The following is a 26,411-nucleotide window of genomic DNA, read 5'->3' as shown; positions in this document are numbered from 1 at the left end:
CTTTTACCTTTTTTCCCTCTCTAACTTTTGTATCACTATAGTTGACCTACTCCATTCCTATAGCTTTAAATATGGTACACATACTCTTAACTTCATTGAACTACATATTCATGTATCTAGCAGTTGTGTTAGTATTCCCGTTTGTATGTGAAGGGGACAACCCACATTTATGAATAAAGCAGAATATTTGATTTTTAGACACATCTCTTTTCTCAACTCTCCTAGTGTTTCCCCTCTTTAATAAATGAAACTATGATGCTCTCTGTGGATAAAGACAAAAATCCGTGAGTCATTTTTTTTTTCCCATCCTCAACAGTCCATTAGAATTATAAGCCCTATCTTTGACGATATACCCGGAATCTGCCAGCACTTTCTAGTCTTAACATTTATTGCTCCAGGGGCGCCTGGGTGGCTCAGTCGGTTAGGCGTCCGACTTCAGCTCAGGTCACGATCTCGCAGTCTGTGAGTTCGAGCCCCGCGTCAGGCTCTGGGCTGATGGCTCAGAGCCTGGAGCCTGCTTCCGATTCTGTGTCTCCCTCTCTCTCTGCCCCTCCCCCATTCATGCTCTGTCTCTCTCTGTCTCAAAAATAAATAAAAACATTAAAAAACACACACACACAAAAAAAAACATTGCTCCAGTCAATCCCAGCTACTGACATCACACACTTGATCATCTCAGTACTTTCTGGTCTCCCTACTTTTACTCTTGTCACCTTGTAAACATTCCTCACACAGTTATAAAAATGTTATTTTTTGGACATATACCTGATATGATTATTCTCCTGCTTAAAATCTTGCAATGACCTCCTCTAGCACTTAAAATAAATTCCAAGCATTTTCTCAAAGCCTATTAATTTCTATAATTTATTATTTCTCTATCCCTCATATCTTATATTCCACCACTTTTTCTCTCACTCTGTGCCAGCCTCAATAAACTTTCTGTTTCTAGAAGGTGCCATACTCTTTCCCAAATCACTTTTTACTTGTGTTCATAGTCTCTGAAATATTCTTACCCCAATTCTCCTCAAATAGTGTCTTCTTTATATCAGAGATGTTTCTTGCCACATTTTCTAAATAGCCCTTTCTTTTCCATCATCATTCTATTATTTTACCTTATTTTTTCCATAACATATTACACTATGAAATGATTTTCAAAATTTATATATGTCCATTTACTATTCTCTGTCTTCTTTCACTAGAATCTAAGTTCCCCACTGCATAGAATTATGTCAAACACATTTTAGACATTCAAATGTTTGTTGCACAAATTATCTGGATACTTGTTTAAGTTGCAAATTATTATGTCACTGCACACTTCTGAGCCATAAGTTTCAGGGGAGTAGTGTCCCTGGAAATCTGCACAGGAAATATGCACCTAGGGGTGGCTGGGTGGCTTGGTTGGTTTAGCATCCAACTCTTGACTTCCGCTTGGGTCAAAATCTGATGGTTCATGAGTTTGAGCCCTCCATCAGGCTCTGTCTGTACTTGGGATTCTGTCTCCCTCTCTCTCTGCCCCTCCCCCGCTTGCTCTTTCTCTCTCAAAAAATAAATAAAAGTAAACTTAGAAAGTTAAAAAAAAAGAAATAAGCACCTAAATAGTTTTTATACACTTGAAAGTTTGGGATTCACTACTTTCTTCTGGATGAAATCAGAACCTGTTCATGAAGAACTCCAGAAGTGGACAGGCATATTCTCTGTTATCCCTGGGATTCGGATTTCCTTCACTGAAGAGCTAGTGGATAAGAAATAGGTTTTCTCGGATTTTCCTGTAAGAGCATTAAAACCGACTTCCCTTTGATTGTCGGTGGAGCTGGGCTCTCACTGGGCTCTCACTTGGAGTGATTGCTGCTAGATATCCTGGTTGTATTTCCTTCCCCTACTGAAGTCTTGGATAGATGAGAGAAGTAATATGCATCTTAAACTGTTGGAGGGAGGAGTCCTTCAGCTGATGGTGCCTTACTTTCACCTTATTTTATTGCAGCTAATTTCTTTCATCTGCCTTGGTTTGACCAAACTTCAGCCATAATTTTATCCACAGGAATAACTCTGCAAGGTATTATTGAATTCACATAGAATTCTGGAGAAATACTGCCTCCTGGATGTCTTAGTCATTTACATAAGGAGATGACTCATCAGGTGATATTTGTTCTCTATATCTATATGAAATATTAACAGAAATGTTATGTACTGAACAAGAACATAGTAAGATATTTACCACCTTCTCTTTTGTTTCTAAGATCAGAGGTTATCCCTAAGGTTAAGAGAACTTTATATATTCACTTTTTATCCATTAGAAACAGGATATAAATTATTTTAGTCCCATCTTTTGTTCTTTTTTACTTTGCCCAATGAAGCTAAATCTCATTAAAAATACTCATTTGGGTACAGAGTTTATCCATTCAGTAGACATCTGTTTAAACATTTAATTTGTACTTACTTGTCAATTACTGTTTTTTATCCATTAAGGTTCAGCTCCAAGTCACCTGTGGGACCTTTCCTAATTTGTGTAAGTCAGTCTAGTTTCCCTTATATTTTAAAGGTTTATTTATTTAGTTTGAGATAGAGAGAGTGTGCATGAGCAGGGAAGGGCCAGAGAGAGAGGGAGAGTGAGATTCTCAAGAAGGCTCCGTTCTGTCAGTGTAGAGCCCAATGTGGGGCTTGAACACATGAGCCATGAGATCATGACCTGAGCTGAAACCAAGAGTTGGACACTTAACCGACTGAGCCACCCAGGCACCCCTACCCTTCTGCTTTAAAAACAAACAAATCCCTCTCCTCCCAAAAAGCCTCTGTGAATACTTTATTGGAACACTTATTACATTTATTGAAATTGTATACATGTTACTCTATTCTCACTAGACTATAAGCTACTTAAAGAAGAAAAAAAATCCTTTTGTCCAAATCTCTAACATTTAGCACAATTTTTGACACAAAATGAACATTGAGTTTTTAGTGAATGAATGAAATATGAAAGATTATCTGGGAAAATGTGAGTCTTCTTCTCAAGGAAAATAATGGAGATAAATTCAGCTTTTTGTTTACTTTTCCATAAAAGCCTTTTTCAATAGTTGGTATATAAACTCCATGTGAATGTGGTAAGTAGTGTCTCTACAGCTGATTACGTTTTAAAATAATAGTGTGTTCAGGGGCACACTAATTTGATCATCTATTTTAGATGAGATGGTAAACATGCTATAATAAGGTCAGTTTAGTCTGGGAAGCATAGTTAAGCAAAAGATGTATTAAACTGGCATTTTCAAGAATGTTATGTATGTTTGCTATAAATTTTCAAGAGATATTTTGAGTTTGAGGGTGAATATTTAATTTGAGTCCATCTGGTAAGATTCATGCTTCAAGATACACAGTTTGGGAGACAATGTTCTTGTGAATCCTATTCCCATAAACCAACATTAGATTACAAAATAAAATGGAGGTTTGATTGACACTCTCTTTGAGAAATTATCTCCCTAGTCACCACAATCAAAAGTGTCAGGACCAGGAATGATGTTGCCCAAATCCCCTGGGGGACTAGCTGATTAATTTTAATAGAATGCATTTGCTTCACAAATACAGTAGTTAAAAGTAAATGATAGTTTCTTCGTTTTTCTCCCCCCAGGGAGTTACAGTGATATAATTTGAAGTGAATAAAATAAAACTTCCAATCTGAGAGTTAAGGACATATATCAAAGCCTAAACAAAGAAAACAGAGGAAAGACAGTAAACTAGAAAGTTGGCATTCCCAAACTTCAGAGCAGCCAAGCTTTGCCTTTGGCCCGTCTTCAGGGCTTTGATTTCCTACCTTCTTCATTTTCCTCTATCTTGGTTTCCTTTGACTGTCTTTCCTCAGTCATGCAATCACCTCCAATCTGTCAGCTGTAAGATTGTGAAACAATTGCTATAAAATTAATTTACCAAGTTATATTGAGGACAGTCTAGTCTTCTTGCTCTCCCTCCAATAGTTTTAAATGGGATCACTGACTTTAATACCAAAGGATGAATATTTAATGTTTGAGGAAGCTCTGATCCTTGAAAATGACCAAGGGAGACAGCAGTTTCCCTGTTCAAGTCATGCTGAGAGGCTCATTAGGCTGACCTTGATTTGTAGCCAGCTAGTGGGTCATGGCAGAATTTCCCTCATTGATGTTGAGGGGTTAGCCATGAACACTTTTAACTTGGAGTGGAGAAATGTAATCTTTGTCCAAAGAGAATTTTTCTTATTTCCTGATAATTGACCTATGGGGACAAAGGTTGCCATTGTGACACAATGAAAGGCTCATTGTGCAAGTAGAATCTTGTTGGATGCTGTTTTGTCATTTACTGCAGGAGAGTTTATTTTCATCACCACTTGCTACCTTTTCCTCTTTCAGGGATTTGTTTCTAGAATGTTCATCATGAGATTTATGGAAGCTGATGATCAGGACATGTTGTTCTATAATAAAGTTTGCAAACTCTTTGCTATGTGCATTTCATTTCTATGAAAGGGAATATATACTTGGTTAACTAAAAGCCTCTGAACTTGGTTTTTCCATAACTGACACAAATGTTAAATCCTTTGAGATATATCATCTATCTATCTATCTATCTATCTATCTATCTTTCTATCTATTCTATTGTATCCAACTTGTATTGTCTTGTGACAAAAAATTTTATTTATGACTTCACATTTTATGGCAGTTTCTATGGCAAAGTATGGATAGACACAAATTTACCCATTTTTTTGGGCTAATGCTATAGTTGATTAAGAGAAAACTGTTACCATTGATATATTGATTTTAAGAAGTTTTTTTTTCAAAAATAGGAATACTCTGCTAATTTATGTATTGATATAGGTCAGAGATATGAAAAAGCTGTTTTGTTTAACATTAAAAATTTGGAAGTTTTCTTAATACTTTTTATTTCTCAAATATTCACTGAGTACTCTGCTAAGTGCTGGGGAATACTTATATTATTGTGTTACTGCAGGAACTTACAGTCTTCTCAAGAAAGATACAGAAATGTAAATGAATGATTTTTTAGAAATTAAAGTATAATAAGATTTTTTTTTTTAAAAGTGGAAGTAAAATGTAGTGGAGAAAGGTCAGAGTGGTGAGTTATTCTGTTTGGAGAGATAGGAGAAAGCTTTTCATGACGGTCATGATACTGGATTTAGATCTTGAGAGATAAAGTGGATTTAAACAGTGAACCCGAGGAATGGACGTTGCATGAAGCTAGAGCACCTAAGCAGAGGCACAGGGTGTGAGAGTGAAAGCCAGTTGTGGGGAATGGCAATAGTGTGGCAGAACACCTGGGGCTGGGAGAGAGATGGGCTCATGGCATGGTAATTCAAAAGGAAGCTCAAAAAAAAAAAAAAAAAAAAAAAAAAGGAAGCTCAAGGTTACTTTGTAGAAAGCCTTGAATGCCATGTAGGGGGAAATGGATTTCTACTGCAGCTACTATGAAGCCTTCCAAGGCATTTTAGAGGTCGGAGATATAAGTCAGTGTATGTTTTGAAAGATAACTCTGGTGGCAGTGTGACATCTAGATTAGCAGAGAAGGAAATGGGTGGTAGTTGCATTTATTAGCAGGGGTTTGATTTTTCCTCCTGAAATAAACTGAAAACAGACAGACTTTGGTACTGCCATTGTAAAGTCCTAGACTCAGGATTTATTTTAGTATATATGCTGCTGGCAAAAACATAGGAGTTGAATAGGCTTGGTTTGTATTTCTTTTCTGCCATGGGCTAGGTCCATGTGTAGTTCCATAGGACTTTCATGGTCTTTAGTTTCCCCACATATGAATTGTGATTACTGAACAGAGATTAGGTGATAATTTGCTGATCTAATGATTCAGAAAAACACTTTGTAACCTGCAAGCATGGTATCAATCTAGCTTTAGGATCTTACTCATCAGTTTTTTGAAGTTAGATTAAGTACTTGATTGTTTTGATATCCCTTACCAACATATCAAGTTTATATCCTACAGTATATAAATTACAGACTCAATTGAGTAATTGAGGCACAATTACTCAAATATTTTTTTGAATTAAATTAAATCAACTTCTGGCTCTTGTTAATACAATTGGTGCAACTATACAGCAGAAGATGGTGGATAGACTTTTATTCAAGGTACTTCCAGGACTGGTTGATGTTGGTCACCTCACTCCCCATACTTTTTATAGAATGGTTAGTCATCAAGAAATCTATATTAAAATCTGTTAAAAATTATTTTGCATTCCTACCAGCAAAGCACATTTAGAAAATAGGAAACCAAGATCTTCTATTTACTAAAGAGGGACACAAAAGATATCTGTGAGAGAATACTAATGCTACTTCAGTTATATTTATTTTTATTTTATTAGGAGGAATATTGACTCTTCAGGGAAGTGGCTCACATTCAACTTTGTAGAGACCTGAAATAAATGATAAGTGCTCAGTTATTAATCCAGATGGGTAATTTGCTTGTGAACTTATAATTTTTTTACTTTTTAATTACAAAGATTGCTTTATTTATTTAAAAAAAATTTTTTAACGTTTATTTATTTTTGAGACAGAGACAGAGCATGAGCGGCGGAGGGGTAGAGAGAGAGGGAGGCACAGAATCGGAAACAGGCTCCAGGCTCTGAGCCATTAGCCCAGAGCCCGACGTGGGGCTGGAACCCACAGACCACGAGATCGTGACCTGAGCTGAAGTCGGGCGCTTAACCGACTGAACCAGCCAGGCACCCCACAAAGGTTGTTTTAAAAGTAAATCTAGTCCAACGACTGGGAAACTTTATGTTCAAGAAGGCTTGAGTAGATGCAGGAAAGAAGACAGAGGCCTTTAATGGTAGGTAATAGCTGAAAGTTTTTGTTTCCTAAAACAGTCCTCTTGGTCCTAGTGTAATCTTTAGTCTGCATTCCTTCAGTTAAGCCAGTAACTTTGGTTTTGGTATGATGAGATGATAGGGGCCCCTTTTGTACATGGGATATTCAGCCTTAAGGATTTTATTATGATATGACCATCAGAAGCTAGTTTGAAATTTTAATATTAATTAGAAAAATACATGATTTTCTAAGGAATAGTCTGAAGTCTGCCTTAGACCCTACATCCACAAGTTCATCTGTTGTGATATGCACTTTAGTTGAAGTTTTGCCTCCTTTAGACCCCTGATTTAGTCCAAATATGCACAAATGTTGATAGTAGAAAATATTTAAAAAGTTAGAAATATGTTAGTAAGAAAGGAAAGGGTTTGTTTCTATTATATCATAGCAAAGGAGGTATTTAAACTGCTGTGCTACTGTGATCATGGAAAGACACAGGAACTTACTGCTGAGTGGAGACTAACGATGTATACCAGAGAAAAAGATGGAAACAAATTGTAACTTAATGGGGATAAATGGGAACATTGCAATATATTTTTCATGGAATGGTACATTATAATTCACAAATAACTTAAAAACCACATGCTTTGTATTATGTGTACTTACCACCTATTTCATTTTAAATTGCAGTGGGACTTTTTTTTCTTATTTACTGGCCACTAGAAGGTGTAGTTGTAGGGTCAGACAGAGGTTTTGGAATAGGAAAATTATATGGATACCATGGATATCCTCGATACAGAAATGGTACATAATATGGGCCCAATGGATATGGGAAAGGGGATCCATAAAACTGTGAAGGTGATTCATTGCTCTGAGTGACCTGTTGAAAGAAAGAAATTAAAAAGACTTGTTTTACTTTTCATGCTGGAGAGAGATAAAATAGCCTTTTAACATGTGGGCCTTCATTTTTAAGTAGGGAGTTTAGAAGTTCTAGGATGATTTACCTTTTCTCTGTGTACTCTGAACAGGGATTTAATTTACATTATTTTAGAACATTTAAGGAAATTACTTAAAGATAACCATATCTTCATACCTTTCTGCTCATGGCCAAATTTTTCAGATAATCACTTTTAACTAGAAGGCCAAGAGGGAGGGGGATTAATGAGGGAACATCAGATTTCTCCCTTTGTCTTTATACTAGATCTTTACCCAAACTTTGTGTAGGCCCTGTATCCTCTTTATCTTTCTTTATTTTCCTTTTTTCTGTCTCTTATCTTCTATTTATATCTCTATCAATTTCTGTATCTTTAACACTGTTTGTATCTTTGGCCTCAAAACCAAACTTCCTTTCAGATAATAAGATTTTTATGAGTATAAGCAGATCCTTAAATAAGAACCTTCCTCTTCAACTTTTATTTTTCTTTTCTTAAAAAAATTTGATTAACTATTTAGACAAAATAATCCTTCAGTGAATTTGTCACTGGCAAGATCATCAAACTGGTCCACATCTCCTAATTCTCAAGTTTTAATTGTTATTATTATTATTATTATTATTATTATTTTACCTTTTGTGGAATGAACTTTGTAGAGTTAAGCAGAGTGGAGACATGAATAATTAACAGCCTCTATTAGTCTAGATAATTCTAACAAAAATGTCATAACCGAGTATATTTCAGAGTGATTCAAGTTTCATTTTGGTTCCCACTGTTACATGAGATGCTGATATAATTCCCTTCATACAAGCAAGATCAAATTTTTGAAGTCTGTTCTGTTGACTGCTTTATATAAACTCTTTAAGGTTTTATCTAGAGTTTGAGAAGGTTAGATAAAGGAACTTTAACCACAGTTATGGATATGTCGCATGGACATCTTACGTGTTAAAAAGAGGATATGTAACTTACACTTGGTTGTTCTCTTTCCGGGTCTTCAGTGACCTAAAACTCAAATAGTGAAATTAGTTCAACTCATGTTCATGAAACACACAAACTGAGAAATATATACATATGTGTGAAGGAAATAATTTCTCTACTACTTAATATTATTTTATACTATCCAGTTTTTAAAAATCTAGGATTTGAGCATCCAGAAAACATTAGAGTAACCCTTTTCCTGGAAAGTGTTAATATGTATTCTAAATGATTAAAATTCACCACTGTATCAATGCTATGTGGATTGAACGAACTAAGCACTGAACAATATATGATTTACATCATGTTAAAGGGGCAGATATCAGGCATGTTTATAAAGTAGGAATACAGTGTGTGTGGGGAAAATTCCCAGGATTCTCGAATTAGAACAAAAAAATTCAAATTCATAAATACTCTGAAATATTGACCATAAATACTCTGGAATATAGAAACAGATACTTACCGGGAAACCAGCAGTTACTGCCAAAATGGCTGTGATCAGAAGGAGAACTTTCATCTTATTCAGAAATATCCTAGAAATCAGGAGAAAGATCAAATGTTAGCATAAATTTAGAAAATCCAGTTGTAGTACAGATTATGTTACTAACAACTCTGACTTTAGGCAAGTCACTTAATCTTAGGGCATCAATCTATTTGTTAATGGAGCACATTGTTTTTTTAGGTAAAATCAAAGGTACTTTGCAACTTTACAACTATGTTACCTCAATTCTTTTACAAATCAACTTTCACATATCATTTCAGAATAATACCTCTCCATATGTGGTAATAAAGGTAGTTTCTGGAGTAAAATACAGCCTTAGTTTACATAGAGAGAATGGTAGTGTGGGGGTAAGCAGTTGATCTCAGGATGTTCAAAACATGGTAATAATGTCTATAAATTAGTTTCGGTGAAAGAATGATTTGAATTGGTTCTCAGGAAACCCTGAAAATTCCACACTATTTAGAAGGACATATTTTTGACATATGGGAAAGAACATTTCCAAAGCATTTCATTTTATATTTTAATTTCAGTTGTAGACTCTATCTTATCATATATGTTGTTATAATGAATGTTATAATTGCTAATAATTTTTATAAAACTGAGCTAAATTAAGTATTTAATTAATTTATTTATGCAATCATAGGCCAACACATTACAAAGTTTCTGAAGATTTTTTAAAGTTTTACATTCAGGAAAATGTCAATTGTCCATATCATTATTATTATTTGGGGATGGCTTTGGGCAATTAATGGAGATTCTAGGGGTATTTTATCACCTCTTGATGCTTCCTAAATTTCTATGAGATGGAAAAATAAAATGTAAAAGAAAAAATGTACTCACATTTTGAACTCTGTCTTTATTTTTGATCATATTGTTCAAAATTCAAATTGGGATTTGGAAAAATACCAGATGATGTTGTAATAAGACAGGCATTTAAAATTGCAGTGAAGTTTAGAATTCTATGGGAGGACTTGCAGAATAGGCAATTTTACACACACACACACACACACACACACACACACACACTTCTCACAGACATAAGTAAACACACACAGAGCATAACTTCTAAGCTGCAAAGCATTGTACTGGGTGCTGTTGGGTATAATGATAAAGCACGATACCCAAAATCACTAATTACTAAGTTTACAAATTCAAGCAACCATTGTATGACAGTCTCAATAATTTTAATTTTGGCATTTTACAGGATATGTCTATCTGTCTACTGTTTATCTATCATCTATTTGTATCTATCTATCTATCTATCTATCTATCTATCTATCATCTATCTATCTACCATCTATCATCTATCTACCTATCTAACATCTATCTATCTATCTATCTATCTATCATCTATCTATCTATCATCTATCTACCTTAGTTTATCATATTTAAGACCTCTCTTACCTCAGACTTCTCAGCCAGTTCCTTCTCGTGGATGCTGTTGTAAGCAATTAGAAGTGACTGGCCCTGGATTATTACAGCTATTTTATAGACTCAGAAGTGAATGGTATGGAAAAGTTTGTGGCTTGAAAGCCTCTCCCTGGGATCAGTTATTACTGAGTTGAATCATCAACTATCACAATGTGTTGAAATTGGGGAATAGCCAATGTTTGTGGTTTCATTGAAACTGAGTGACTACCAAATACATCTATTTGTGATCAAATTTTCTGTCTTGTATATATAAAGCTTATAATATCATATAAGGTTGCCCCATGCTCTTATTTTTTTAAAACTTAATTTCCATAATTAAAAATATTTTCTAAGCATCTTATCAGTATTGATTATAATCTACTGGATAGCATGTTTGGTAGTGTTGTAATTTAAAAAAATAAAGACTATTAAAAATGTTAAAGAGATTAAAATCTTTTGCATGATTCTTTCAGCTCTGATTTTAGTGATCAGAGTTAGAGCTTCACATATCAATGGACCATATCTGGGAGGATCAAAGCATCATGGTTACCTTATGAAATACTATATTCTCTTTTTCAATTAAAGGTGCACTTAACACAATAGAAAGGATATAACAGTCAAATGTGGGACTGAACACGAGAGCCCTCAAAAACTTCAAGAATTACCTTAAATATGTATGCAGATTGCATGTCTGTAGTCAAGAGTTATAAAAGTTGGGCTTTTTTACCATTTATTTGAGAGTCCTCAAGAATATTGTATCCTTTCAGTTCAATTTCTATGTCAGCAGAGTTTATATGATCCAAATTTTAGTAATGCATCAAAATCTGTCCTTTCTCTTTTTTCCTTTATGTGAATTAGAACTCAGAAAAAAAGTAACATTTAAGTGCTCAAGTGCAAACCTAACTGCTTTATATGTATTGTCACATAATCCTCAAAACAACCAACCTTCAGAGCCCAGCATTATTGTTCACACGATCCCCATTACAGAGAAAGAGAAGTAGAGAATGCTAATTACTATATATTATACTGTGGTGGAGATGGTACTGAACATCAGTAATTTGGGTCCAAGCCCACCCTCTTAACTAATGCTTTATACTGTCATGTGGCAGAAGTACAGAAAAATCACTGAAAACCCAGAGAAACATTAAACTTTCTTATAACTGAACGTTCTAGCTTATCTCACTTATTTAAAGCAAACTGCCTCAATCAGAAATCTAATTTATTAAACCTAGCATGTTGCTGTACATCAGTTTAATTTGGGCCAATCTGAGGTCAGAGTAGATTATCCAAGGACTAACGGGTGTATCTGTATGTATATGTGTGTGCATATGTATGTGTGTGTGTTTGTACATGTGTGTATAACATACTGTTCATTTCCTTGTCTTACAATCTGTGTTTCCATTTCTTTACTTACATGAAATTGTTCTAACAAAAGTTTCCAGTTACCACTTTTTTTTTTTTTTTTTTTTTTTTAATTTTTTTTTTCAACGTTTTTTATTTATTTTTGGGACAGAGAGAGACAGAGCATGAACGGGGGAGGGGCAGAGAGAGAGGGAGACACAGAATCTGAAACAGGCTCCAGGCTCCGAGCCATCAGCCCAGAGCCTGACGCGGGGCTCGAACTCACAGACCGCGAGATCGTGACCTGGCTGAAGTCGGACGCTTAACCGACTGCGCCACCCAGGCGCCCCTCCAGTTACCACTTTTTAAATTAATTAATTAATTAATGTTTATTTACTTTTGAGAGAAAGACAGAGAGACAGAGTGCAAGCAGGGGAGGGGCAGAGAGATACACACACAGAATCTGAAGCAGCCTCCAGGCTCTGAGCTGTCAGCACAGAGCCAGATGTGGGGCTTGCACTCACGAACCGCAAGATCATGACCTGAGCCGAAGTCAGAGGATTAACTGACTGAGCCACCCAGGTGCCCTGCCAGTTACCACTTATTGTGAAAACCATAGATGTTCTTCTGTCCTCATGTTATATTATATTGTTTGGCATTTAAATAGTGGTGACTACTCCACCTGGAAACCCTTTTTTTCTCTCCTTTAGCTTCTTAAAGCCACTCTCTTCTGTTCTTTTTCAACTTTTCTAACAGTAACCTTAAGTCTTATTCACTGATTCTTTTCCCTCAACTTATTGTAGTTGACCTCTTATCTTAGTCCACTCTTGTTATGAATCATATAATCGACTTCTGAGTCCCTAACCTATACCTTTAGTCCAGAGTCTTGTCCTGTAGAATGGAATATCTAACTGCATATTTCATTTAGATATATGATGGATATGATTCAAAACTAAACTTACTATTTTTTCCTTGAAAATCTGCTTCTCACTTTTATTTAATCCCTCAGCTAATGGTCATACATCACTCATTCATCCAAGCCAGAAATCTGAAACTCACCTGTACTTTCCTTGTCCCTTCATTCTGGTAATTAAATTTTCCTTTATACACTCTGGTAATCATTTTCTTGCATTCTCATTGCCATTTCCTTAGTTTAGTTTCTCATTCTCTTCTGGACTATTATAACAGCCTCTTAATCAGATTATCTACTCTAATACTCTGTCTCTAATCCACCTTCCTCAGTAATGCTATAGTGATTCTACTAAGTTGGCTTTCAAATGTTTTTAAATTCACCCATGGTTAAAAGAATGTATTATATGTCATAACTTAGTACATAGACACACACACACAGAATTGAAACAAGATTAAAAAATAGTAGCTTTACTTATTAAGCTTTTTAAAATGCACAATACTTTTTCCATCTTTGTTGAAATATATTTGACCTATAACATTGAGTAAGCTTAAGGTATACAATATAATGATTTGATATATGTATATATTGAGAAATGATTACTATGATAAGGTTAGTTAACACATCCATTACCTCACATAGTTACCTTTGGGAACATGTGTATGTATATGTGTGTGTAGTGAGAACATTGAAGGTCTACTCTTAGCAAATTTCAAGTATACCATACTAATACAGTATTAGTAACTATAGTCACAGTGCTGTATGTTAGGTCCCCGGAAGTTACTCATCTTATAAACCCTCCACTCCCCAGCCCCTGGCAACCACCAATATACTCTATGTTTCTGGGAATTTGGTTTCTTTACATATAAGCAAGATCATGAAGTATTTGTCTTGCTTATGAGCACTTTTCTTATGAGTGGTTTTGCTTACTCAATCTTTGGTTTTTATTTGTGTTGGCCAACAGGTAGTCCTGATTACTAGCCAGCTGTATAAGGCTGCGGATGTCCTGTTATTGAAATTCTAGCTATCAGGAGGCAGCAGGGATAAGGAAGATGTCAGCCATGGAAACTCCCACACTAAATAAGGTAGTGAAAGCTCTAGATTTGACAGATATGTGTTTAGATTTTTAGATCTTATTCCTTATTAGCTGTGGATGGGAAAGCCACACTTTTGAGTCTGAATTTTTTTATCTTTAGTGTGAATATAAAAATAATTATCCTGGAACTGGCAAATAAGTGAAATGAAATGTAGAAAAGCACTCATCATGGTATCTGACTTCATAAACGATGGTTTCATGAGCATCAGAGCTGAAGCTTTGAGTAAGTCAGGCCTCTTCCTGCTACATATCCTCAGGGATCCTTAGGTAATTATGTTCTCCAGCTAATCTAAAGATATAGGAAAACATATTATATAGTAATTGGAACCAGATATGAGCTTAATATGTAGTTAAATCTGAATATAAGTGGTGGAATTTTGAAACCAAGTATTATCAGGAGGGAATAATTACTCTTTCTGGTTGGTGATCTAACTTCATCCTCCACACCAACCCAGCAAGCTCTAACAAGCTGTAATCCTGGCCTCTATTACTTTCATGTGTTAAATCTTAATTCAAATGATTAGAATATAATAAACAGAAAACACCTTTGCCTAAAAGAACAAAAATTATATATTTATATAATATATACAAATTTATATAAATTTTATTTTATAATTTATATAAAAATTTTATATATTATATATATAAAATATATACATTATATATATATATATATATATATATATATATATATATAAATCCACTCTGCAAAGTCTTCAGCATGTGGTTGTCCTTCAAAGAGCAGGTGCAACCAGGATGTTCTGCCCATGAAAAGGTTGTGAGTGACCTTCAGAAGCTGGACAGGCTATCATAGGAAAGAGAGCATAAGTTTATTTTTTGGGTACTTAGATGGAAGAAGAAAATTAATATATAAGATATTAATATGAAAACATCCAAAATGTCCATTGATGGATGAATAGATTAAGATGTGAGATACACGTGCAAAAACTCACACAATGAAATTCTACTTGGCTATAAAAAGAAAAGAAACCTTGTATAAAATCTTGTCATTTACAACAGCATGGATGGACCTTGACGGTGTTATGCTAACACAAGTCAGGCAGAGAAAGACAAACACCATGTGATTTCACGTATATGTGGAATCTAAAAAGCAAATCAAGCGAACAAACAAAACAAAAGAAAACCAAACTCACAGAAACAGAACAGATTGGTGGTTGCCAGAGAGAAGGAGGATTGGAGGGTGGGCAAAATGGGAGAAGGGGGTCAAGAGGTACAAACTTCTAGTCATAAAATAAATAAGAAATGGAAATGTAATATACAGCACTATAATCACTAATACTGTATGGTATATTTCATAACTTAATATGGTGATTAGTAGACTTATTGTTGTAATTATTTTACAGTGTATACAAATACTGAATCATTGGATTTACACCTGAAACTACTATGTCAATTATACTTCAAAAAAGATATTAAAAATAATCTATAAGGAAAAACTTTTTTAAAAGTTAAAGACCTATCTCTGCAGGTATTCAAGGAGATGTTGAGTGACTATAAGCTGTGGTGTAGTAGAAGGGGATTTTATTTTATTTTATTTTTTTTTAATATATGAAATTTACTGTCAAATTGGTTTCCATACAACACCCAGTGCTCATCCCAAAAGGTGCCCTCCTCAATACCCATCACCCACCCTCCCCTCCCTCCCACCCCCCATCAACCCTCGGTTTGTTCTCAGTTTTTAACAGTCTCTTATGCTTTGGCTCTCTCCCACTCTAACCTCTTTTTTTTTTTTTTCCTTCCCCTCCCCCATGGGTTTCTGTTAAGTTTCTCAGGATCCACATAAGAGTGAAACCATATGGTATCTGTCTTTCTCTGTATGGCTTATTTCACTTAGCATCACACTCTCCAGTTCCATCCACATTGCTACAAAAGGCCATATTTCATTTTTTCTCATTGCCACGTAGTATTCCATTGTGTATATAAACCACAATTTCTTTATCCATTCATCAGTTGATGGACATTTAGGCTCTTTCCATAATTTGGCTATTGTTGAGAGTGCCGCTATAAACATTGGGGTACAAGTGCCCCTATGCATCAGTACTCCTGTATCCCTTGGATAAATTCCTAGCAGTGCTATTGCTGGGTCATAGGGTAGGTCTATTTTTAATTTTCTGAGGAACCTCCACACTGCTTTCCAGAGCGGCTGCACCAATTTGCATTCCCACCAACAGTGCAAGAGGGTTCCCGTTTCTCCCCATCCTCTCCAGCATCTATAGTCTCCTGATTTCTTCATTTTGGCCACTCTGACTGGTGTGAGGTGATATCTGAGTATGGTTTTGATTTGTATTTCCCTGATAAGGAGCGATGTTGAACATCTTTTCATGTGCCTGTTGGCCATCCGGATGTCTTCTTTAGAGAAGTGTCTATAGAAGGGGATTTTAGAATGGTTCAATGACCTCTCTATGCCTTTTCAATTATAATATTCTCAGACTGGATGGTAAATGGGGATGAGTACCTAAAGGAACAGTTTTAGCAGTTAATGCAATAAAAAAAAAAAAGCCCAAAGGTTTATTTTCATTAAAGGATGAGAATTAGTGGTAGGGATATGCACATTTTAAGCCATATTCTGGGAAGGCTTATCGGTGGATTAACTCAATAAAACAGCAGAAATACCTTGTTCCACATCTTGTGGCTGGCAAAATTTGTAGAAATTCAATACATACACATTCCTTAGGCATTTCTACTATTTTGGTCATTGAAAATGATGAGAAATGATCTAACCTGTTCAGTACTCAGGAGGAATTTTTTTATTTAAAAAAGTTTGTGACCTCTTCTCTTTGAGAGAATGGATAAAGATAAATCTCTGAATTATCTTCAAAGCCCCTGTAAATGTTATACATTAAACTAGAAGTGACCTTAGTTGTTGTAGACTCTGGGTCTGGAGTTCTCTCTTGCCTAGCAAGAGAGCGGATGCTGGATTGAAGTGTGACAGAGGCTAATGTCTAGGAGGAGACAAGAGACCCGAGTAAGGGTCCTTGCTCTGTTTTTATTAGGATCAGAAGGCTTACAACATGATGAGAGTGCACAAAGAGACAATGAAACCATGAACATTAACTCCTGGGCATGGGGGAAAAGGGGTTTTGAAGATATGTGGTGTTAGGGGTTTGGGTCAATACCAAACAAAATTCTGGTGCTGGGTAGAAGGTTGTTTACAGCATACATGAGGCTCCACCTCTGTTTACCTGAGCTGGCCTAGGGAACAAGAAAGACAGAGCATGCTACCTCAGGGTCAACAAGGCACCTTTCTTTTGCTAAATAGACCCGCTTGGGCAACTTGGCCCTGTTTACCTGTTTTTGTCCTTCCTTCCAGTGAAAGCAGCTTTTTGCTATTGTATTAAATTGGAGGGGGCTTCCGCCCTGAATACCTAATCTTGTTTACCTAATCTTGGATGTTTTTCAACCTGAGGTATCCTATTCCTATACCTTTGTCTTATACTGGGTGCTTTTGCCCTGTTTACCTAATCTTATGTACCTAATCTTGTTTACCCAAACTTGGGTGTGTTAATCCTATGGCTTTCTAATTCTTTATGCCTTGTTTACCCATTGGTGCAAGCTCAGAGAATTCCTAAATTTATTCCCCACACTTAATGACTGTGGATTCCTGCAAAAGAATTCAAATCCTATATGTCCAGGTTGTAGAATCTGAGTGGTTGTCAATTCCACAATCTCCCTGGCACACCTAACTTCCATTTGTTAGGTGGTCATAGATTTCTCATGCCTGGAGTCAGCACCAGCAAGTGCCAGAGTCATGGGCAGACAGCCCCATGACCACCATACTATTCCCTAGAATGGGCTTGGCTTACCATGGGACTAATTATGTGCTTAAAAAATAGTTATTGAGTGAACAAACTGGGCTCATCAGAAGTTGCTTTGTATATTTCTTGGTGTTCTTTATCAGTCATACAATAGCTCAAAACCAAAAGGCCAATAACTGAGAAGCTCCATTTATTAACTGTCCCCATACTCACAAGGCATGGTTTTATCATAATATTTTGAGTTTTATACCAAATTCTATTGATAGTTTGATATTTTGCACATGGCTCAAAGTATGGAAATTAACATACATATATATTTCAAAAAGTGTTTGTAGCCCATTCCAGAAACTTCCCTTTCTTTCTAGAAGATATGTAACTTATTTTCTCAAAATCAAACTAATATTGGTTAAATACAAAATATAAAGATTAATGACCTCCTTCTATGTACTATATTTTCTAAAATGTTTGAATAGAACCTAAATATTTTGATACAGATCATGACTTATGGTGCTGCTACCCTGTGTGTGTTACACAGAGCTCTGTAGATAATGCCTATGGTTCCTTCTAAATAGACGTTTTCCCCTGATGCATGTTCTTCATGCACAGATTAAGAAAGTGGCCTGTAGTCTCATGAATCCAGGATCTGAATCATGCCTCTCCACTTACCCAACTTGGATAAGTCTCTTTGCCTTTTATAACCACCCATTTATTCAGCATTAAAGGAAAAATAACATTTTTCCTGTTTGCCTCCTAGCTTTAACAATTTAAATAAAGCTGATGTTTTCTATATGGCAGTGGATTGAAATCAAATTTTGAACTTGAACTGCTAGTCTCCTTCAGGTATGTATCTGATCTCCATAGTACTCTAGAATTTCAAGTTTCCCCCCTTGATTTTTATGTCTGAATTATTAAATTATAAGAAGCTTTTTGTATTTAATAGAGATTAGAGTTATACTAAGTCCTACAGGATCTAGTATACTTACAAAATGTTCTATTAGTTTACATTATTTAAGGTAAAAAATGCTTATGTGCTAGAAGCTGATGAATGCTTTACATGAAATATATTCACAATAGCCCTATGGGATAAGCTATGTAATTTATGTCTATTTTTACAGATAAGGAAAATGCAGCTTGGATAGCTTTGGATTTCAGAAAAAGAAAAAGAAAACAAAAAGAAAGGTACCTGAGATCACAAATCTAGTAAACTGTGTAACTGGAATGAATGCAAGATTTTTTCCTAACCGTAATACACGTAACATGAAAAGAATTAGGGAAAAATCCACATAGTGAATTACAAGGGGGCTATAGAGATTTTAAATAGTTGTATAATCTGTTATTTTAAAAACTTTTTATATCAGAAGAGGTTACATTGCAACCCCTTTTGGACATAAGGCTACAATCTATAATAAAGATAGTCTTCTAATTTTATATATAATAATATATTAAATTAAATATTAACATTAAAAATAATATAGTAAAATTAAAATAGTTACTATATATTCAAAAAGATAATACTTTTTTTTTTTGATTTGGGCAAGAGAAGTTTTGGATTAGTCACAAAAATATTTTTATAATAATTGGACATCTTAGAAGGCAAATATTAAAAGCTGTTTTTAAGATATGTCAAACAGAATTGTTAATGGAAATTGATATTCAAAGTGTATTGGTGACATTTTTGTGTCTTCTTATTTGAGATAATTGGTAAACAATGCTGCTCAGCTGTTAGCCCTTGCCATTTAAGTTATGAAATTATCAATGGAGATTCAGGTTGTGTTAAAACTTGGTTATAGTCATTAATTTATGAGTTTAGTAATCATTTATTGTGCTGTAACTAGAAGTCAGGTACTGTGGAAGTCACTCTATAGTACTCAGTAGCGAAGACACTGTTCATGCCTTACTAGAGCTTATAGCCTGTTAGACAAAATACAAGTAACAACTGAATTTATAAGTGAAATGACTACTTATGGGTACTGTAGAAATACAAAACAGACACCCTAGTGTAATATAAGGGATCCATGAGAAAATATACCAGAAAATGTAAAGACCTAAGAAGTGATATAATATTAGTCAAATGAAGAGAAGGAGTAATGTTCCAGGCAGAGGGAACAGTGTGAAATTTCAGGTATCAGGGGTTCATGGCATATTTTATGAAATGTAAAGGAGTTTACTTTGGTTGGAATGTAATGATCAAGGGGTTTATAACTGATGTATTAGTGGACCAAGTAATATGAACCATTGAAGCCAATTAAAAGAATTTGGTGTTTAAGCAGAGACCAATGGGAAGGTGTTGCATGGTTTTAAGCACGGCGGTAACATGATCAAGGTTCCATTTTTGGATGATCACTTTCTTTGAGGGGGAACAAATATGGAGGTGGTAATATATTAATCCTCATAAGAGATGAGTATTGCCTTCAGGAGGGTAGAGACAGTAAAGATAAAGATATTCCAAAGGTATTTATGAGAGAAAATCTTCAGAATATAGCTTTCCACCTTCTGTTAGTGACAGAAAAGTTTATATTGAAATAAACCTCCTGCCAGTAACAATTATATAAACTCTGGACATAATATAAAAAACAATGTTTGGAAAGCATTGGTGAATGACCAAAAGCAGGCAGAAACTTAAGGAAATTAGGCTCTTGCAAGAAAGATTAAATCTGCATTTATAGAATTTTTCCCTTTTAAACACTCTTCATCTGCAGGATGTGGGGGTGGTGGCATCCTCAGTAAGGAAATCACAGTCTTTGAGATATCAGAGGAAGGAGTTTGGGGATGCCAGAGTGGGGAAGTCCCATAATGGAGGGAATGTCTGAGGTGGAAGCCTCAAAATCTGTGTATAAAGTGTTCCCAAATTCTTGGGTAACCACTAAAATATGCCTGTGCAAAGCAAGATTTCAAGGATCCCAGGGAAAAACAATATCTGGAAAGTTGAAGAGGGGAGTAGAGATTTCAGCAGCTTCCTATTGCTGTGGAGACTGAGTTAGGAATTAGAGTTCCATCAACTCTGAGGAGCTTGATAAATATAAATTTTCTATTCAAGTACCAGAAGGTGAACCCTTGTGGTACTGGAACCCTTCTGGCCATGTTAACAGGGCTCAGTTTTGCTCTGGCACTGAGGATAAAAGTGAAATGAATATATGAATAAGTTTAAAAAAAAGGCTTCATAAGACCAGTGTGATCCTCCACTATATTAACTATTTGAGCACAAATTACAACATTCTTCAGAGGAAGGTAACAGAATGCAGAGTCCCTATGATATAAATCATTTACAAAGACAGCATGCAAAAAAAATATTACTAAATATGCAAAAAAATCCAAAGTGTATCAGTCAAGATTTTCCAGAGAAATAGAACCATAATATCCATTTTCTGTTACTACAGTTGATAATCAACAGGGATTTGATCTGCATAGGTCCATTTAAATGTGGATTTTTTTATAGTAAAGTGCTATAAATGTATTTTCTCTTCCTTACAGTATTCTTAATAACATTTTCTTTTCTGTCATTTACTTTATTGTAAGAATACAACTATAATACATACATATAACATACAACATATGCCTTATGTTATCAGTAAAGCTTCTGGTCAACAGTGGGCTACTAAATAGTTAAGTTTTGGGGAAACCAAAGTTATATATAGGTTTCTGACTATGTGGGAGGTTGGCACCTCAACCCTCATGATGTTCAAGGGCCAACTGTATATCTATGTCTGTATATCTTTATTGAGGTTTATTATGAGGTATTGGTTCATGTGATATGGAGGCTGAGAAGTCCCACAGTCTGCCATCTGCAAGCTGGAGACCCAGGATTGCTGGTGGTGTAATTCAGCTTCAGTCCAGAGGTCTGAGAACCAGGAGAATCTATCATAGAAGTCCAATTTAAGAATCAGAGAAAATGAAATTAGATGCCCCAGCTCAAGGGATAAGTCAGAAAAAAGGGGCAAATTCCTCCTTCCGTCTTTTGTTTTATTCAGGCCCTTAGTGACTTGGATGTCACCTACCTACATTGGGCAAAGCAATCTACTGCACTGAGTCCACCAATTTAAATGCTAATCTCACCCCAAAACACCTTCACAGACACATGCAGAAATAATGTTTAATTTGAGTGCTCTGTGGCATGTCGAAATGACACATAAATTACCCACTCTACAAGAAAATGTTACCCACACTCAGAAGTAAAATCAATCAATAAAAACAGACCCACAGACAGTCGAGGAATTGAAATAAACTGATTAGGATTTAAAAATAGCTAGGATTAGGGGCACCTGGGTGGCTTAGTCAGTTGAGCATCTGACTCTTGATATCAGCTCAGGTCTTAATCCTAAGGTAGAGTTCAGGCCCTGCACTGGTTTCTGCACTAGGCGTAAAAATAACTAGGATTAAACATGTTAGAGAATTTATAGGAATATGATTAAAATATTGACTGAAAAGTTTGATAATTTTTGGACAGATAAGAAAGTTGTTAAAAAATCAAATAGTAATCCAAGAACTTCAAAATTTAAAAACTTGAATTAAAATTCATTGCATGATATTAAGAGCAGAAGCAGATTGGCTATAATCGAAGAAAGGACTAATGAATTTGAAAGTCAATAGAAATTTTCCAAACTGAACAACTGAGAAAACTAAAATTAGCAAAGGCTCAATGCTCTGGGGAATAGTATTAAGCAATCTAATATGTATGTTATTGAAGTTCTAGAATGAGAGAAGAGAGAAAATGGAACAGAAAAATGGTTAAAGAAATATTGAGAAGATTTTTCCAAATTTGATAAAAAGCCAACACACCAATCTAGGAAACTCAGTGCACAGCAAGTTAGATTAATACAAAGATAACTACATTTAAGTCTGTTACAGTCAACCACTAATACCAAAGATACAGAGAGAGTCTGTTAAGCAGCTTAAGGAAAGATACATTGCATATAGGGAAATGTCAACATTAATGATAGCTGATTTTTCACCCGAAGCAATGGGAACTAAAAGATAATGTAACAATGTCTTTAGAGTGTGAAAAGGAAAAAAATATCAGCTTAGAATTCTACATCCAGAAAAGATAATCTATAACAATGTAGACATAATAAAGGAATTTTGAGGTTTAAGTGAAATTATACCAGATGAAAATTCACACCTATAGGAAAGAAGTAAGGAAGAGCACTGAAACTGCTAACTGTGTAAGTAAATGTAGGTGTTTGCTTTTCCTTCTTAAAATCCTTTAAGAATTAATATTGGGGCACCTGGGTGGCTCAGTTGGTTAAGCATCTGACTTTGGCTCAGGTCATCATCTCACTGTTCTTGAGTTCGAGCTCTGCATCGGGCTCTGTGCTCTCAGCGCAGAGCCCATTATGGATCTTCCATCTCTCTCTCTCTGCCCTTACCCTGATCGTCCTCTCTCTCTCTCAAAAAAAATTAAAAGAACATTAAAAAAAGAATTAATAGACAAATGTGGAAGTAAAATATGTGAAAGTATTAACACAAAGGACAATAGTATATAATATGGTATTATACAATTGTAATATAATTTTGTTACAGGAAAAGAGGTAGGGTATTAATTCTACATGGCCCATGACAAATTAAGGATGTGTAAAATAATCCTCAGAGAAAACACTAAGTGATATAAATTTATTAGCTAAAAAGCCAGTAACGGAGATAGAAAGGAAAAATAGTAATACAGGTTTAATCCAAAACAGGGAGGGGAAACAAAGCACACAGGAGAGAACAGAAAACAAGTGAGTAGACTTAAACCCAATCATATCAACAAATACACGAAATTTGAATGGACTAAATATTCCAATTAAAAGACAAATTTTGAGGCTGGATAAATAAAGTAAGAACCAACTAACTATATGACATGTATAAGACACATTCTTTAAATATAAAGACAAAGTTGAAAGTAAAGGAATGGTAAAAGATATATCATGTAAATACTGAGCATAAGCTCGTATGTCTTCATTAATATTAGGCAAAGTGAGAGTCAAAACATGGTGTATTATTGGAGATAATTAGGGTCATGTCATAATTAAAAGATATCTCCTTAAGAAAATATGAGTCCCAGATGTGTATGCACCTAAAATCAGAGCTTCAAAATATATGAAATAAAAATTGACAGAAGTAAGGAAGAATAAACAAATCAGCACTTGCACTTGAAGAGTTTCACATCTGTTTTAACTCTTTTCCTATATTCAAAATATAGGAAATTTGAATGAAATAACCAAATTGATCTAATGAATGTAGAAGATGGGACCCAGCAACTGCAATATAAGCATTATTTTTAAGTGCACAGAAAATATTCACCAAGACAGACTATAGTCTGAGGCACAGACTAGTAACAATAAATTTCAGAGGAGTAAAATGATATAAAATATTCTGGCAGAATGGGACAGCTGTCAGATATGTCTGACGTTCTGTTCTGAGAAGCAGTGGGCCAGGGACCGCTTACACCTAAGATGACTAAGGATCTTCCAGAGGTGGGTGTCTAAGTCAAACTTAAGGCAGCCCCACTGAGCAACCAAGACTGTCAGCTGTACCCAACTGAGTCTCAGAAGCAGCAAGGACCTCTGGTGGTTTCCAGCCAGAACTGAGCAGGCATTCTTAGCTGAGACACTAAGAGATGGTTAAAGCAGTATTGGGACATCCAGGTAGCTGATTTCCAAGAGAAAAACTGGGTTGGAACTGATGCAATCATGGTCAGGAATGAAGAAATAAAGAATGGGGTGTTTGGAGGTCACTTAATTATTTGGAAGAGAAATAGTTTTCCTTAAAAATTTCACATGATAAACACATTGCAGAAAATTTTGAAAAAGTAAAAGCACAGTACTTTGATGTTCTTACCTTGACACTTTGTCTGTGTTACTTTGCCATCATTATTATGCGTGATTTGGGGGTAGTTTTATTCACAGTTAATTTATGTTGAGTTTCAAATTAATATTATATGAACATACTTCATTATACATGGCTGCTAAATACCGTGTTAATGAATGTTTTGTAGTTCCCTTTTGTTAGAAGACTTCTTTTTTTGTTGTTTTGTTTTTTTTTCTGGTAGTTTGGTAAAGCTTCAGTAAATTGCTGTGTATAACAGATAGGATATTTTTCTTATATATGCATGTATGCAATAAATTAAATCAAGGAATATAAACTTAATTTTATAAATTCCCTGTTGCTTTGAGAAAATGGAATGCTCATTACAATACACTTTTACCTACACTGGTTGTTTTAATTATGTATCATTTGTGCCTACTGAGTTATAAATACACATCATATTCATTATCAAATAAGATGTGAAATACTTTCCCATGCTTATTTACTAATTATTCCTTTTTTGTTTTGTCTTTTTCTCCCTTTTTTGTTTTCAACAATGGATTTGAATCAGCTGACAATATAATAAAAAGTATTATCCATGAAAAAGAATATATTTTCTGATTTCAATGTGCTTAATTTAAAGTTAATAATAATAACATATGTTGAAATACTCAACCATTTAGATATATATCAATTCATTTCTCAATAATGCATGAGTTAAAAAAGAAAGCAATGATTAGAATTTTATATCTTTAAAATGTTTATATAAGAATAGTGTGGAGGTTCCTCAAAAGATTAAAAATAGACCTACCCTATGACCCAGCAATAGCACTGCTAGGAATTTACCCAAGGGATACAGGAGTGCTGATGCATAGGGGCACTTGTACCCCAATGTTTATAGCAGCACTCTCAACAATAGCCAAATTACGGAAAGAGCCTAAATGTCCATCAACTGATGAATGGATATTCATATAAACAATGGAATACTACGTAGCAATGAGAAAGAATGAAATATGGCCATTTGTAGCAATGTGGATGGAACTGGAGAGTGTTAGGTTAAGTGAAATAAGTCATACAGAGAAAGACAGACACCATATGTTTTCACTCTTATGTGGATCCTGAGAAACTTAACAGAAGTCTATGAGGGAGGGGAAGAAAAAAAAAGAGGTTAGAGAGGGAGACAGCCAAAGCATAAGAGACTCTTAAAAACTGAGAACAAACTGAGGGTTGATGGGGGGTGGGAGGGAGGGGAGGGTGGGTGATGGGTATTGAGGAGGGCACCTGTTGGGATGAGCACTGGGCGTTGAATGGAAACCAATTTGACAATAAATTTCATATTAAAGTAAAATAAAATAAAATGTTTATATAAGAATAAAAGAAATGTTTAGTATCAGTGATCTAAGCTAGAGGTTGGCAAATTCTAGCCTGAGAGTCAAATGTAGACCATGCTTATTTTTGTAAATAAGGTTTAATTGGAACACAACTATACCCATTCATTGACATAACGTCTAAAACCAATGTAAGAAGAAACAAAAATTGAGACAACCTATATTTAATAAAGTATAATTAAAATATTCCCCCCAAGAAAGCTCTGGGCCCAAGTGACTTTACTGGTGAGTGCTATCAAACATTTAAAGAAGAAATAATATTAGTAGCACACAGACTCACTTAGGAAGATCAGAGCATTTCTCAACTCATGTTATAAAACCAGAAAAACCCCAATATAAAAACTGCCAAGGATATTATAAGAAAAGAAAATCGCCGACTAATAGCATTCATGAACACAGATGTTAAAATCATTCATATAATATTAATGAATCAAACCCAGTGATGAGTGGAAAAAGCCCTCGTAAAGGCCTGAGAAAAAAGGGAAAACATTTTAGATTTCTTTCTAAAGCAGCATAGCT

The 26,411-nt window shown here is 35.0% G+C and overlaps 1 long non-coding RNA gene and 1 pseudogene across 12 annotated transcripts in view; both read left to right on the top strand.

The window, feature by feature from the left end:
- LOC144616175 (uncharacterized) overlaps positions 1–26,411 on the top strand; it is a 164,328-nt gene that overhangs the window by 115,892 nt on the left and 22,025 nt on the right. For 11 of the 12 annotated variants that reach the window (XR_013555261.2, XR_013555259.2, XR_013555264.2 and 8 more), the window contains 5 exons: positions 1,982–2,136; positions 2,467–2,506; positions 13,814–13,934; positions 18,476–18,561; positions 18,837–18,900. This is a non-coding gene — a long non-coding RNA (uncharacterized LOC144616175). The remainder of the gene's footprint in view (positions 1–1,981; positions 2,137–2,466; positions 2,507–13,813; positions 13,935–18,475; positions 18,562–18,836; positions 18,901–26,411) is intronic. The other variant, XR_013555258.1, reaches the window with a different exon arrangement.
- Positions 20,515–24,324, top strand: LOC132693079 (SNRPN upstream reading frame protein pseudogene; annotated as a pseudogene).

The sequence above is a fragment of the Panthera onca genome, chromosome B1 (assembly GCF_046562875.1).
Source record: "Panthera onca isolate mPanOnc1 chromosome B1, mPanOnc1 haplotype 2, whole genome shotgun sequence".
In the NCBI taxonomy this organism is placed as follows: Eukaryota; Metazoa; Chordata; class Mammalia; order Carnivora; family Felidae; genus Panthera; species Panthera onca.
This window is presented reverse-complemented; position numbering and strand designations above follow the sequence as displayed.